The sequence below is a fragment of the Lepidothrix coronata genome, unplaced genomic scaffold, assembly GCF_001604755.1.
Source record: "Lepidothrix coronata isolate B3197 unplaced genomic scaffold, Lepidothrix_coronata-1.0 Scaffold124, whole genome shotgun sequence".
NCBI classification, from domain to species: domain Eukaryota; kingdom Metazoa; phylum Chordata; class Aves; order Passeriformes; family Pipridae; genus Lepidothrix; species Lepidothrix coronata.
The window spans coordinates 4,271,227-4,286,287 of NW_016690304.1; the positions used below are offsets into that span (position 1 = coordinate 4,271,227).

Below are 15,061 nucleotides of genomic sequence, written 5' to 3' on the forward strand. Positions count from 1 at the left end.
TTTTCGGTTAGGGGCTTGCAAATAATAAATTTTCTTTTCACGTTTTGTTAGCTTCTGTTGCTAAGCTGAATTTGTTGGGGGGGGGGTGTGCATTTGATGTGCTCCCTAGGGATGGAGGGAAAACTGTGCTCTGAAAGTGTGGCACGTCTAAGGCATAAGGTTACGTGTGACACCAGGCGCTGTCACATGTACTTTACAAGGACCAGCTTGTCCTGGCCTGAGAGCAACTTTTGAAGTCAAGCTTGTCTGGCAAGCTGTAGAATGGAGGTAGTCTTGTAAGTTCATTGTTCCTCTGATTCTGGGTCCTGCAGGTTTTGGAAAGTGAGTTTCATAACTAGTTCTCATTTTATGTCCTGAAATGACCCATTCAAAACATAGGATGTGGCCTTTCCCAGAGTCTGGTGGGAATGAAAATCAGATCTGGAGCCAAGTCCAATGGTTTAACACATCTGTACTGGAAAGAGAATATTATACTTTTATGTTATAATCATTTGATATACTTGCATACTCTATACCCAAGAGTAAGCTCTCATGCTGTTTTATGCAACTGTAAACTTGGGATGAACTGTCTTAATGGGAACTCCCCGCATCTTGATCTTGATCCTGTCACACTACTTATTCCTTCTCACTTACATAATGCTTAGTTTCTTTTATATAAGCTGTTAGTAGGATACTCAAATTATCACCTGTATCCGTTTTATGTTTTTCTTTGCATTATCTGACCTTTAGAAAAATACCATTAAAATACATTTTAAGCTGTACATAAATGATTTTAAATGAATCGTTGACTAGATGTATGACATTTACATGCAGTGTGAGTTACTTATACATGTGAAAGAAGAGATTAGGAGAGCTTTTTTATCTCAGGTGTACAGCATCACATTTATGTTAAGTGTCCACCTGACATCAGTAGCCTTGTAAGACCTTTGACGTTTGATTTACAGGGTACAACAAAACTTCTTGCCCGTTGCTGTGCTTTTGCTGATTTTACTTTCATAAACTCTTGTTATCTTCTTGAGATACTTTTTTGTAAAGTTAGAGATGCACAGTGACACTGAATTCTACTCTCTCTCTGCGAGTCATTAGTTTCAACCTATTCGTGCGCCCATCTGGTTCCCTCTGAGGTTGCTGCCTTTGACTGAACCAAAGCTTTGCATTCACGCAATATGTAATTTGTGTAAATACATATATTGTTTACTTCTTAGTAACTAATCTGTCTGTAGTAACTAATCTGTCTGTAGCAACTAATCTGTCTCCCAGGAAGGGAGGTGGGGCAGCAACGGTGTTCTTGAAGACAGCAGCCTGGGAATGCTGATGGCTTAGAGCAGCAGCCTGATACCAATACTCCTGCTGGAAGTTCAGACCCTGAGCTGTAGGAATGAAAAGCAGGACTCCAGCCTCTGAGAGAAAGAGCAGCCCAGGAGCTAAGGCAAGCCAGGACAGAGTATTTCATGCTCATTCCCTGCAACCTCCTGTTGCATCTTCATGCCTGACTCGATTCCCTGTTTGGAACAAAGTCCTGTTCTCCTACATATCTGGTCAAACATGACACATCAGCAGCTGGCTGTAACCCAGCATGAGACTGAGGGTGTATGTGAGAAAGACAGAGGTAAAATACAGTAGGTGAAAGCCCTCCTCAACTGTTTTGGACCACTCCAACATCTTCCAAAGGGAGCAACGCTCCTGTTTACAAGTGAGACAGCAATCAACCTATTCCCGTCTTTGGGGCCTTCATCACCGAGGTGCTTACGAAAAACATACAGAATACAACATAGGAATTTTATATTTTTCTGTTTCTTCTGTGCTTGGCTTGGCAGATGTTCCTGTGTACCCATTCAGTCTGCTTCCATGCATCCTCTGTGGATGCTAATATGCAGCACATAGTCCTTGCAATCATGTTGGCTCCTACTTACAGGCTGCTCTCAGTTCTGCTCCCTTGCCTCAAAGCCATTCCCAAATGGGGGTACAGTGGTGTCAGGTATCTCTGAACAGAATGGGAAAATTTGTGCTTGGAGAAGTGTCTTTATTACAGCAAATCCTCTGCCGACTTTCTTTGGCTGATAACATTAGAGCTTGCTTTATTTGAGAAATATGTTCTGTCAAATTACTCGGTGTGCCTTCCCCTCTCCCCCCTCCCCCCAGAGCTTGCTCTTCTTTGCCAAAACAAGATGACTTACAATTCAGCCGGTCTGCATTTTTCCTGTATCTGATCATTAATTTTGCTAAAAGAAAGAAAAGTACAGGGAGTACCACTGACCATCAAAGGCAGTTTTTGTGTTTCATGGACTTAGCCAGTGGTTGATGTTTGTATGTCTTTGCTGCTTCAATTCAAGCAAATACTGGGGTTGAATTCGGCAAATTAACATGACAAAGTCAATGTCAAGACCCATTACAATAGAGAGAGAGAGAGTTCTTATTTGCAGGGTAATTTCTTAACAGCCTGGTTGCAGAGGAACACTTTTCCTTCTTGAATTGTGTGGGTCATGTTCATGAGGAAAACAACTCAGTGGTGATTAATTTGTTGATTTTTTTTTTACGCTGCTTTTTTTCCAAAAGAATTCCTAAGAAGGCAGCAGAGCTGTCGTTTATCCTGCTCCCATCACAATCTTCTAGCTTAATTTTTCAGAAGGCCTAGGTAAGCTGTTTTTCATTCCTGAAGTTTTGTTCAATGACTTCAGCTGAGGAAAACTGGCACCTGCCTAAAGCTGCACCTGGCAACTTCGAAGTTTTCTTTTTCTTTTCTTGGGAGTGTGATTACGCTGTCTGGAGGATCTCCCATCTGGCTCTCTGCAGCTTTCAGCTGGCTCCGAGGGCCACGTCCTGCTCCAGTTGTATCTGTGCAAGGTTTGTTACTGTAATTTCATTGTGCTCACCTGCATGTCAGAGAGTTGGGTCTTAAAGGCCTCGTTTAACCATGACATTTAAGTGGGTTCTTTCTCCTGACTGTGAGGACTGACGTGTCTGTTGACTCCTGCAGTTCTTCATCTGGCAAATAGCCTTGTAAAATCAGAGAAGCAGCACCTGTGCTTAAACTAAGTGACCAAAACAGGGCCCCTACCATCAATACAGGTGCCTTTGCAGGACCACTAACCTAATGCTAGTAATCTTCATTCTGTTACTGGAAATACCACATTTTGTTCTGAATGTGCATAGCTGAAGAGATTTTGGGGTATAACTGTTCTTGGAATAGCATCCAGAAGAAGCGTCTTTAGACAGAAGTCCCTAGTCTCTGTCCTTGGATCCACCCTGCCAGCACCTTGAGTTTTTGGCAGGTGAAAATCCTCAGTGTGTTGCAGGATCTGAATAATTGGCTGTATGCTACTTTGACACAGACCTATTGACCTCCCTTGGCTGTTTTCATGCTCCCTTTGCATTGTTCTGTGACTGTTAAAACCAAAGGTAAATGCTGGTGGTTTACAGTGCTGAGGCCCTGCTGCATGGGGACACCGGTGGGGAAGTTTGTCAGCGAGTTTTCAGAAAGGCTAAGGATGAGCCATCAGCTGTCTCTTCATGTAAGAAAAATCGTTCCAAGTTTGTTTTAGTTCCCCACTGCAGAGAATTAATTAGTTATAAAATTAAATACTTAAAATGGTTATTTTGTGGCTTATAAAATCTGAATAAAACCAAACAGGAATGATTCAATTGTTTATATAAAGGACTTCTTCCAGGAATATTTGATTGCTTAACTACAGTCCTCTCTATTTCCTACAACTGCTTAAGGAAAATAGACTCCTAGAATAGTAGTTTTAAATCCTCTTCACTGTCCCCTCCTTTTAATTTCTTTTTACTGTGTTGTTGTGCAGTCCCATGAATACAACACCGTAACAACATGTAACTGTCTTCTAAATACAGCTCTTCTGAGGAATGCCTTTTTCTCACAGTTAATATCTGGTTTTGTTGCTCCTTTGGCCCCTCCCTTTGGAGCTGTGAGGTTGTTCTGCCAGCTGTGGGTAAAACGAGTGTGTGTTTGTGTGTGAGCATGAGTGGGAATGCAGGGAGGGGGGTTGTCCTTTTAGGTACCGCTGTGTCAGTATAATGGGTGTTTTGTTATGGGTTAAATTGATAAAATAAATATCTCCTGTTTGATAACAAATACTGCCGTGGTTTTTAAACTTTATACTGCAACTTAAGGCACTGTGTTTTGGTAATAAAAAAAATTGTATTTCTAGTGATAACATTTTAATTCACTTCAAAGTGCTGTGGATTCCAATTCTGTACTGTTAGGTTTTAATAAGATGACATGACTTTTCTCTTCAATGGCAATTACTCTGTTTTATTGTTCAGTATTGATTTACATTTTAAAACAAACTGAACACAAGAGTTTTGAACAAGAAAAAAATAGCAAGTAGACTGAAATATTTTTTAATTATCTTTTTTAAGCAGGCAACTTTTTGGAAGGTTATATTCTGTAGTCTCCAAAATGTTTAAGTTCTTGTCATGTGAATTCATGTGAGAGAAGGATGACAGAGAACTCAAGTGCCTCATTCTATAGTGTGAAATGAAGTTTGTGGGTGGACTTTTCACAGAGCTGCATTATGCTTTGTCTCCATGTGACACGCTGGTTAAATGGACAGGACAAGCCTTTGTAGTTTTGCAATGTCCCATTGTTGTTTAGCACATAAGAAGAAGGCAGGGCTGGTGCAGCTGTTCATAAGTGGTGATTGGAAAACCTTGTTCAGGGCAAGACAGAAAATGCTATATCATAATTCTGAGTCTGAGTTTTGAAGATGCTTCTGACAATGTGAAACACTCCCTTTCCTTAAAAACATGATTACCTCTAATCCTTGTTGTGTGATGCTGCAGATGGAGTCAGTACTGAGCGTCTATTAGCAATTCAGATACACACAGGGCTGAGGTTGAAGTTTTGATCTTTTATGCTCTCCAAGGATCTCTGAAGAGTATTTTTGGCCTGGGGGTTTTACACAGCCCTATTTTGTGAGAAATGCTGAGCTCCCATTTCTTTTCTTTCTGCTTTGCTGAGGGTGGGGTTCTGAAAGCCGCTGCCGAAAACTTCAGTTGTAGCCTGTCTTTTTGAAGTAGCTGCATTTTAAATACTTAGTGAGCTTCAAGTATTCTAATTTCCCCTGTAATAACAAGGACCTTCCTCTAACGGCAGACAGAGGAGACTCACTAACAACACTTTTCACGCTCACTCCCCAACTCATGTGGAATCTCATACCCCAGGGTACCAGACCTGTTCTTCGCTGCTGACCTGGACACTAACCTTTTACTTTAGGAAGGAAGGGAAGGTTTGGCCTGAACTGAGAGTTGAGAATGTTTGCTAGAAGGCAAACATACACTGTTTGCAGTGTATGATCCAATAACTAGATGTCATCTGTTACAGCTGCCACCTTGCATCAGAGGCTCCTGGGAGGTTTTGCTGTTTGTAGAGTCCCAAACAGCTGGTGCCATGCAGGGAGAGCAAGCTGAAGGGTCAAGAGGATGTCAGGTATGTGCTCACCTGAGGGGTTTCAGATGTTGTGGAAAAGTCATATAAAAATGCTAGGATTCATCTGACGCCGTCTCATATTCCTTGCCCAGGCTGTGGACTGGGAGAACACCACTTTGTGGCATTTCAACCTTGATCTGGTGAAGTTGAGATCTGGCAGGTCTGTGCTGGTGATTTGGAAATTCAGATTTTCTGTACACTGAGACCTGTTTTCTGGATACTTGCAGGTTTTATCATGGTCACTGAAATTCAATACACGAGGACAGATCTGTCCTTGCTCTTGGTTTAGGTGCTTGATTTAGGAAGCAGCTATCACGGAACAAGCTGAAAATACCAGCTGGCATGTTGGTGAAGGCAATACGTCACACATGCATTTCTTCTGCTGGATGTGTACAAATATGGGACTCACGAGATGACACACTCAGTTCAGTGGCTGCCATATAAAAGATTAAAGCTTGGAGCAGTTCGTTTGATTAATTCCAGTGTAGCAGAGCCCCTTGCTAGTATGTGACCAGAGGCACAGAGACAAAGGAGGGTCTTCAGAACGTGTTAACTGCAGGGGGGCGGGGGCGGCTTTCCCAAAGGTCACAGAACGGGGTCCATCCCGGCTCCGTGGGGAAGTGATCTCCCTGCAAGAGACAGCAAACGCTGCTTTTGCATACACCAGGCTCTTATTTGCTCATGATGTGACAGCACGAAAGACAATCAAAATTAGTTCATATATTAATTCTTTCCCCCCCCCTTTCTTGATGAGTCATTGTAATTACTGAAAACTAGCATGTTTTCCAACATTAACATATTGCATGGGCTATCAATATTCTAATGGACTCTTTCACATTCAGAATGTGGAAGAGGGTTGCTTGAAGATAATTTCCTGTATTTAATTAAGAGGCTTACATGTACATGGTACTTTTCAGAAACGTGAAATGGCTAATCTCAGAAAGGGTATTGTCAGGGTGCATAGTATGAAATTATCTATTGCACCGTCTTCCCATATCGGTATTTTCCATTAATGAAAATCTTAAAAAGCAACAGAAAAAAAACCATATCATGAAATGATTATTCAATAATTTTACCAGTGAATGTTCTCACATCTGGGTATTTTGGGTTTCTTCTTACAATCAGAAAATACTGCCTACAAAAACTCTGTTGGTCCTTTTATATTTGCACAGGGTCACCTGGAATGATCTCAGCATTTCCACATGAGCAGTAGAGAGCTGCTATTTCTAGTGTCAGACTTGCTTTCTGGTCCAACAGGTATGGGAGTACATGCTGAGGTTCTATTACCGTGAATTGTATATTTATAATCTTTAAAGCACCTCTTTTCAGAAGCAAATTAAACTCCTTGGACAGGATTTGAAGTGTTATTGAGTTTCCTAAAATGCAGATAATCTCTAGCTGGGACTTTTAGAATATAAATTAGGACTCCTAGAAACTTCTGAGAGTCCAGGCTGGTACGTATTTGCATCTTTAGGCCAAATGTGGCCTCACTTCTTGAGGGTGGGATTTAGGAAATGCTATCATTTGGAGATGTGTCTGAAAGCATGCAAATATTTTGCTGAATAAGACCAGACTTTAGAACTGTGTGTTTCAATGTTTTGTGTCATTTGGCTGACAGACCACGCTTTGAATTCTGCGAGATGTGTGTGGCTGGCTGAATTTCAGTACTGTGTTTCCTGAATGTGCAGGCTTTGTGCAGAGAATGGTGGACTTCACTGCTGGCATCAGTGTAAGAAAGGAAGGTTTTCTTAGAAGCTGCCTGATGTGTTACCCAAAGTCCCTTAAGGTAACCACTTTGCTGGTGAGCCTGGGCTTGCAAGCAGCTTTAAACTCTCTGTTTTTATCATTCCTAAACTCTCTGAGATAATCTCTCAGATTAGAATGTAAAGACCTATATAAATCTGTCTTTGTGGGCATCCTTCCTCCTTGCTGAAAAATAAAATAATCTCATTAACATATTTAATAGAAAAATTAGTCCATCTTTGCTTTTCTTTCCACCTATTTCCTTCTCAGTGCTGAGAAAAAAAATTAACCTTTTGATGACCAAGGTACTGGGTATGTTCACAGCTTGTACATGTAGTGGTTTTGGAGTTCTTGGCATTGCCAAGGACAAAAGATTTAAGATTATGAGCAACCTTAAGGCTCAGCTCCTGAGCAACAAGTTTCTCTGCAAAGCTGCTGTTGCAGTATCTTTAAACAAACTGAAATATTCTAACCCAATGTTGGGATTAGAGGTAAGCATTAAAATTCTCTGGTCACTCCCATTTTTATATAATTTGGCAATATTCAGGGCTGAATATATTGCAGTTGGAGCTTTGCAGCCAATGTTTTGTTGCAAATGTACTCATTGTTAGAAGACAACATAGATCTGGTTCAGAAGCACTTTGCATCCACTGAAATAACAATGTATCAGAATTAATTTTAGTGGTAAATCTTCAACACAAGAAGGTGGGCAGCTTGGTGGCTGAGACTTGTTCAGGAATGGTGCCTGCTTTTTGCATTTTTACAAAACAAACAACAAAACCTGTGTAGAGTAGAATAACAATCATAGTGGTAGAAAGATTCAACGAAAAGCCTGACATTCTTCTGGTGTGCAACAGCCCCCATAACAATGCACATTGTTCTACTGCAGCATGTCAGCCACCCAGGGGATTCAGATCAGCAGTGGGGAGATTCATGGTCCTGCAAGAAAATTTATAATGGTGACCAAAATGGAATGAAATCCAATTTCCCCCCTTTTTACATATTTTATCTTGAATTGTACCTTATGTGACAGGACTGCAATTAATATCTCTTGTAAAACAGAAGGCTCGTTAAATTGGCCTCATTATGGTTGCTGAGCTGGTGTGCTGCTGCTGAAAGGGATTCCCCCATTATCTGTGTTTGACACGTGCTCCTAATCAACCAGGCCAATTCTGCTCTATCAAAGGTCTGTCACACGAGGGGAGATAATATTTATTCTGACTTGTACTATTAGCGTAAAAAATGTAGGTTGTGTTGGCAGACACATAACCCTCTGTCACAACTGGTCACACAGAGCATTTATCGAGGTGTTCCCTTTCTGCAAAGGTGACCCCAAATATAGCCCACATCACCTTTCACTGTTGAGGACCCTGGTCGTTTTAGTTTTTTTAAAACCTCTGCTTTAAGGGAATATTTATGAAATGAAACCTCACAGCAAGAAGTGCTAAGGTGCAAGATTAATGTCAATTCTGCAATTTCCTCCACAATTTATTGATGAAAAAAAAAAATCCATCAGCCCTACATATCCAGCTTGCTTTGGAAGCTTGTTAGCAATAAATGTTCTCCTTTCTGAGAGATCTTAATATGTGTCACAATATAACCTCATTTGCTGAAAATTTTCTGAACACTTGGTTTTGTTTCATGATGATACTCAGTTTAGCTGGGACAGCAATTTCCACTGTTTAGAGAACTGTTCATAGAAAATGGATGAGGTTTAACAGAGGTGATACTGTTTCAGTCCATCGGGTTTAGCTACAATAATACCCTAATGCAAGGCTTAAGAACATCACCTGTAAAAGGTTTGCACAGATATTTTCGAACTGTTGCAGTGTTAACTGCTCAAAAGAAACGTTTGTAGCTGTAATGCAGCCTCATATGTTTGAGTGGGAAACCAACTGCCCCAAAACACAAGCCAAATGCTCTCTTATTTACATGTAAGAAATTTTGGATAACAAGCTAGATCCATACAAATGCTATATATCTATATATACACATATATATGTGTGTATAATCTATACAAATGCTACAGACATATTTTTAATTTTTCATCCTTTTCTTTATATGTATGCAGCATCTCTAACCAGAGGAGGATGCTTCCTTGTCTCCAGTACTACAAAGCAGTTTCTGATTTGAGGCAGAAGATGGGAACTGGGAGGAAGGGCAATTGACTGTGCTCATGCCAACTGTTGGGGTGATGCTGCAACACCCTGGCCTGGCCTGATTGCTGGAAAAATGACAGATAATTGAGGTGGAAGGGTGTTAACTATGCAAGTCCTTATTGGTTGTTTAAACTCTTTTGGTTTTTTTTTTTACATCAGTACAATTTTTCTTGGATTACCAGGAAACTGAGAGAGCACCGACCTGCATTTTGCAACAGAGCCCTTGTTACAGCAGTGCTGAACATTGGCAGATACTTCAGACTCTGCAGCCAGGAGAAAACAAGCATCCTTCCTCCCCAGAAAGTGTGGGAGTGTGCCTGTTGCAGAAGTTGCTGTCACATCAAGGAGAAAGGTGGGATGTTGTAGGGGTGCTGAGCCTGAATGACCTGAGTGAAAGCAGATACTGTCCTGCACATGCCTGGAAGAGGTTTTGCAGGAAGGTCCTTTTGAGCACAGCTTAGTGCCAGAGCCCTTGGCCTCCCCTTTCCTTTTGTCTTGGGGCTGATGGCTGAAATGCTGCTTGTCCAGGAATCGGATGATTTCCCAGTCACTATTCTGTTCCTGGAAAAGCTTTTTCTGCTAATGAGGGCCTTATGTTTATGATTTGCTTCGCTATGCAGAAAAGCTTCTACTGGGACTGTAATGCAGAAGACAACATTTGTCTCCTTCTCCAAGAGATGATCTGAGTCAGTGAGTTGATGCCAAGAGACTGGGCCTTTTATTTGCTGTTGGGAAGGGAACTCTCCTTTTTTCTTTCTTTCTTCCCTTTCCAAAGCGAAAAGCTCTGTAGTGTTTCTCTGGTCCCACACAGAATGACGAAGAAATAGCTGTATTTTACAAATGAAGAGACAGAACACCATACTAGGAAGACTTTGTTTTTAGGTACAGCGTACAGAATGTTGAAATATTTTAAATCAGTCAGCCACAACTTGGAAATTATTAATACATTTTTCAGTCAAACCACCCAAAACAGATGAAGCTTAAAGCAAAATGAGGTTTCTGATCATGTAGATAATAATCTTTCCTTTTTGCAGACTCATCTTCCATGAGCTCCTAGTATTGTGTGTACTTCCAGCACCATGTTGATGCATAATTAACGAGGTTAGTATAATGCCACATTTGTTTATTCATTCCTACTTCAGATTTATTAGATGAAATATCCTTAAAGTCAGCGTTGGAAAGCAGAAAGCATGGAGCTAGATTTTTGATGAATAATTTGTTGTGAAGCTGATGCTTTTGCAGATGTAGATCATCAGTTAAATAAACATGACTGCAGACAACAGATTGGTCCTGGTGGGGAAGTCTGTGCTCCCTGAACCTTTACCAGTCCCACTTGCAGGAAGTCCCTGCAGGCGCTGTGGTTCTGCTGCCCTGTCCATGCAATGAGCTGCCTGTCAGCTGCACCATGGCAGTCTGGGGTGGCAGAAAGTCCCCAGGCATTGCTGTGCTGGGAGCAGTCAAGGCCTGCACCTTAGCTTGGGGCGTTAACTGCTCCTGGCTCCAGCAGGGCTTGGAGCCAGACCTCTCTTTAGTTATTGACAGTTCTCAGAGAAGAGGACACCTATGTGAGCTGCAGTTTGCATGGGTTATCAGAGCACAGCTCTGCTTGTGCTTTCCAATTTCCATTCATTTTTGTTGCACAATGCCTTATGCACTTTGCAAGATGTGGCAGGAAGGATGCAGAAACACGTGTCCGTGTTTCCTGCAGTAAGTCCATCTTTCCCACTGTAATGGACTGAGGTCTCAAAGGGAAAGTCCAAGAGTTGATAATGGCAGGGAATAACTCAGTTAACAGGACTGAGTGGGAAAACATTGAGAAAGTTGCAATTCCAGGCATGGTCTGATGCAAGAGGTTGATGTTCTGTAGCAATTTTTGAACATAATTAGCAAACAACCGTGGCCAAATTCTTTCCTCTGAGTCTTCCTAATTCGGAGGAAAAAATGGAAAGAAAAATCTTGCACATGCAGAACTCAGAAATGTGCATTATTTCAAAACAGTGGACTAAAAATACAGTTTGAAGTGTTTGGAGCAAAGATAACCCTTTAAAAAGTCTTTCATTTAGAGATCTGGCAAACTGGAGAAACAGAAGTGAAGATCTCGGCTTGCACTGAGAGCTGATTCCTCAAGGTCAGTGACACTGGAGTCAGTTTTAGCTGATTGTGGAGGACTTAAAATTTTTTAGTAATTGCACAGAGACATCTCAATATATTGTCCAAAGAATTTAATGAAACCAAACTTAAGTTTTTTATTTGAAAATTCTGAGGCAAAGTATTTATGTTGTGAATGTTAGACTGTAGGAGTCAGGCTGGCATTTTGCCAGAAAATGTGATTTTTTGGGGAATTTTGTGGAAATTTTAAGAGAATATAAATAGAAGCTGTCTAGCAAAAGGTATGAAATCCAATGTTTCTGTATACTGTAATATAGTTAATTAAGAAATACTAGAGTTGTGAACAATTGAACAATGCAGGGAGCGGAAGAGGAACTCCTGTTCATCCTTTAATCCTCTGTAATTCCCTTCTGATCAACTTAAGTATTACAATGACTGATTTCTAACTGCATCCAACCAAAAATAAAATTGTTTCTTTTTACTCTTTAAATTTTAAACCTGGCGTAGATTTTTGGAGAGGAATGTCTTTATGGAAATTGGCTGTGCCAATGGACTTGGAGTTTTCAAAGGAAAGAATTTAAAGAAGTTAGACTCCAATTCAGCACCTTATCTAAATATTCCCCATAGGTAGCTATGTACTCAGCTGACTAGCTGCTAAATTGAAAGCCCTCCTGGAACCATTATCCTTACACTTTACTATCACAAAGGCCTTCTGTTTTAATTCCTTATATGTAAGGAAAACCAGAATGGGTTCCAGTGTGAATAGGACAAGAAAATGGGATGCACATGTGTGAGAAGTTTAACATATGTGTAAGTGCTCAAAGTACTGCAGCCTGTACTAATAAAAATTACAGATTTTTATTACAATTTTCAATTACTTTTCACTCAAAACAGTTATTGAATGGCTTTTTATTTTTATTTAGAAATATATTTTATTTTAGAGTTTATACAGTATTTCAGGCTGCACAAAACATACAGTTCTTACTTGCACAGCAAATAGAACACGTCATTATGCTGGAAAACTGCTGTGTCTGCCTGAGTCTTCTCCCAGTTTCTCTCAGTTATTACAGACATCTTGAAACACCTTCCTTTTATACACTTATGCCTACCTTGCATCCATATTTTCTATCCTCCAGATCATACCATATTAAAACAGCGTGAAAGTGAAAAGTGATCGTGGCAATGAATCAAAGTTATTTCAGGAGTAACCTGATTTTTACTTTTCTATTAGAAAGTAGTATTTTTATAATAAACTAATTTTTTTTGGCGGTCATTACTCATCAAAAAGGATTTTTGCGTATCTCCAAAGGGGTGGCTCAGTGGTTTTTTATTGCCTCTAAGCCTAAACTTCAGCAAGTGTGTGATCAAGTATACTGGAAAAATCCTTTGTCCGTTGCTAAAACCTTATGAAATTGTAGATCAAAAGAATTTTCCTATCTTGCAAGGACTGTGGTACTATTCATGGGCTAAAAATGACTGTCAGAGTAATAAAACAACTACTGTTGTCAGGGAAAGATTAAAAGCAGCAGCTGGATTGTACACAGTCAACTTGAAAATCTTTCTCTAGGAAGGTAGATGCTTTAGAAAATGATCTGGCTTTTCAGTTGATTTGCCATGATTGGCAGCCCCATAAAATGGCTACTGACACAGGAACTTACAAAAGAAAGAAGCCTTTTTTTCCCTATAAAAGAGCATATTCTGCTGCTTGCCTTTTCCCAAATTGGACTCTGCACTTGGAAGTGAGATGTAATGCAAGTGTCATGGCGATGATGGGTGCCAGCCTTTTCCTCTGTTTTAGCCAATTTACCTATCCTTGTTTTTTCTGAAGTCATTCCTGCTGTCAGCTTTCTGCAGCTTGTGTTTTAACCTATGCTCATTTTACCATTTTAGTTGTGTTCCTTGAGTTCATCTGTACGTTTTGCAATTCTCCTTGAATTCAGGATATTGCCACATCAGTTTCCATGTAATTTTTCCAAGATGATAATCAGATGGAACAGTACCAAATACACCTAACCTCCATTCAGGTTCTACCTTTATCCCAGTATAAAGGAGTGAATATTTTTAATTGTCTCCATACTTATAGACATCCTATTCCTCAAATTAGCATGTGTGCAACGTTTGAAACTTTATTTATGCAAGGTCAGCGTAATAATTTCTTTAATTAATTCCTTCCATTCCATTTAATTATCTTTCTTATTTATAGTCATCCAGACTTTCTCGTTCTACTGAATGAAGCAGAGTATCTTTCTCTCTGTATGACAAGATTTGGCCATCTGCCTTCCACTTGTTGGTGATTTTTCCTAGACTGTATTTCTCTTTGGGGTTTTCTTTCCTGATACTTTTTTGATTTATATTTATTTATTAACATCTTGCCTCAAATATTTCTCACTACCTAACTTGCTCACTTGGAGAATAGTTTATCTTTCTTTTATCCTGACAGCACCACTGGAAGTTAACTATGATTTGCCAGCCCTTTTCTCCCTGGCTTTTGATTCCAGCCTTCCTTGTACTGTAACTTTGGGCTCCACGTTCCCCTATGGGCACGGCTGCCCCTCCCCTCATGTCCACTTGGCCAGATTATCAAATATAAGACCTGTTTGTCTGTGCTGTTTTCCCTTAGGGTTATGTGCAATGGAATTGTGAGTAAACAACTTTGTTTCACTATGTCTCATTTTCTGGGCACTGGTCTTAAACCCACGTATATGCTTGGCTTTGTGGGTCTAAAAATGCATGTGGGTTGCCTAATTTGTCCCATCTCAGATTCAGTGGGGTGCACTGTCTTCTTGCCATTCAGATGCTGGGCTTGGGACACACTGCCCACAGCTCTAGGTAATATCAGCAGTGTTCCTCCTTTCTGTGCTGATCATGGAAAACTTCCACCACGAGCCAAAACCCACTGTCCCTTCTGATCTCTCTTCAGTGCCCTGCATGAGAAACACAAGCTCCTACTGTAGGTGATGGCTGAACCGATTCAGAAAGAATGGTGTTCAGGAGAGCTGCTGAACAGGAGAAGCGCTGGATGCAGCCACTGGCACATGGGCAGGCACTGTGGTCCACCCCCTGGGCACCTACCCTGCCTAAAACTCCTTTACCCAAACCCCTAAGTGCAAGGGTCTGAATGCCTTTAGCTTCTTCTTGGGCTCAGGCTCTAACAAACAGCAGCACCAAACCTCACTCTCGCTGACCGTGGACCTCGGAAAAGAAAAGAACAATGCCTGACGTTTTTCTCAGATCTTTCTGAAGGAGAAATACAGATAAAAGCAAAGCTCTTTGTGACTGATTTTTTTTCACTATCTACTTGAAAGGCAGTGGGTCAGAATTAAGGCATTTTTGCTGCGGAGGAAATGTGTGGGATGTTGGCTGCAAGCCAGTAGCCACTAACATCCCTGCTGCACTAGGAATACTTGAATGAAGTGGGCGTCAACCTCGGGAGAGCGGGCAGCACTACCTACATCAGAGGAAAACCTCCTCATTGAGATTCAAGGAGTAAAAATATTGAATGGAGATAAACCGGTCTGGTAGATTTTTCTGTGGGGGACACTGAAAATTCAAGAATCATCATCCAGTCTGGAAGATCGTCCTCTAAGCTCCTGTGCCTGTC

General features: G+C 40.8%; 1 long non-coding RNA gene across 5 annotated transcripts in view; it reads left to right on the forward strand.

Moving 5' to 3' along the window:
* Positions 1-15,061, forward strand: part of LOC108502780 — a 70,742-nt gene that overhangs the window by 44,462 nt on the left and 11,219 nt on the right. For 4 of the 5 annotated variants that reach the window (XR_001876612.1, XR_001876616.1, XR_001876613.1 and 1 more), the window contains exons 2-7: positions 5,345-5,449; positions 6,622-6,706; positions 7,138-7,235; positions 9,277-9,440; positions 9,534-9,703; positions 10,386-10,452. This is a non-coding gene — a long non-coding RNA (uncharacterized LOC108502780). Of the gene's footprint in view, positions 1-5,344; positions 5,450-6,621; positions 6,707-7,137; positions 7,236-9,263; positions 9,441-9,533; positions 9,704-10,385; positions 10,453-15,061 lie in introns of all 5 variants that reach the window. The other variant, XR_001876614.1, reaches the window with a different exon arrangement.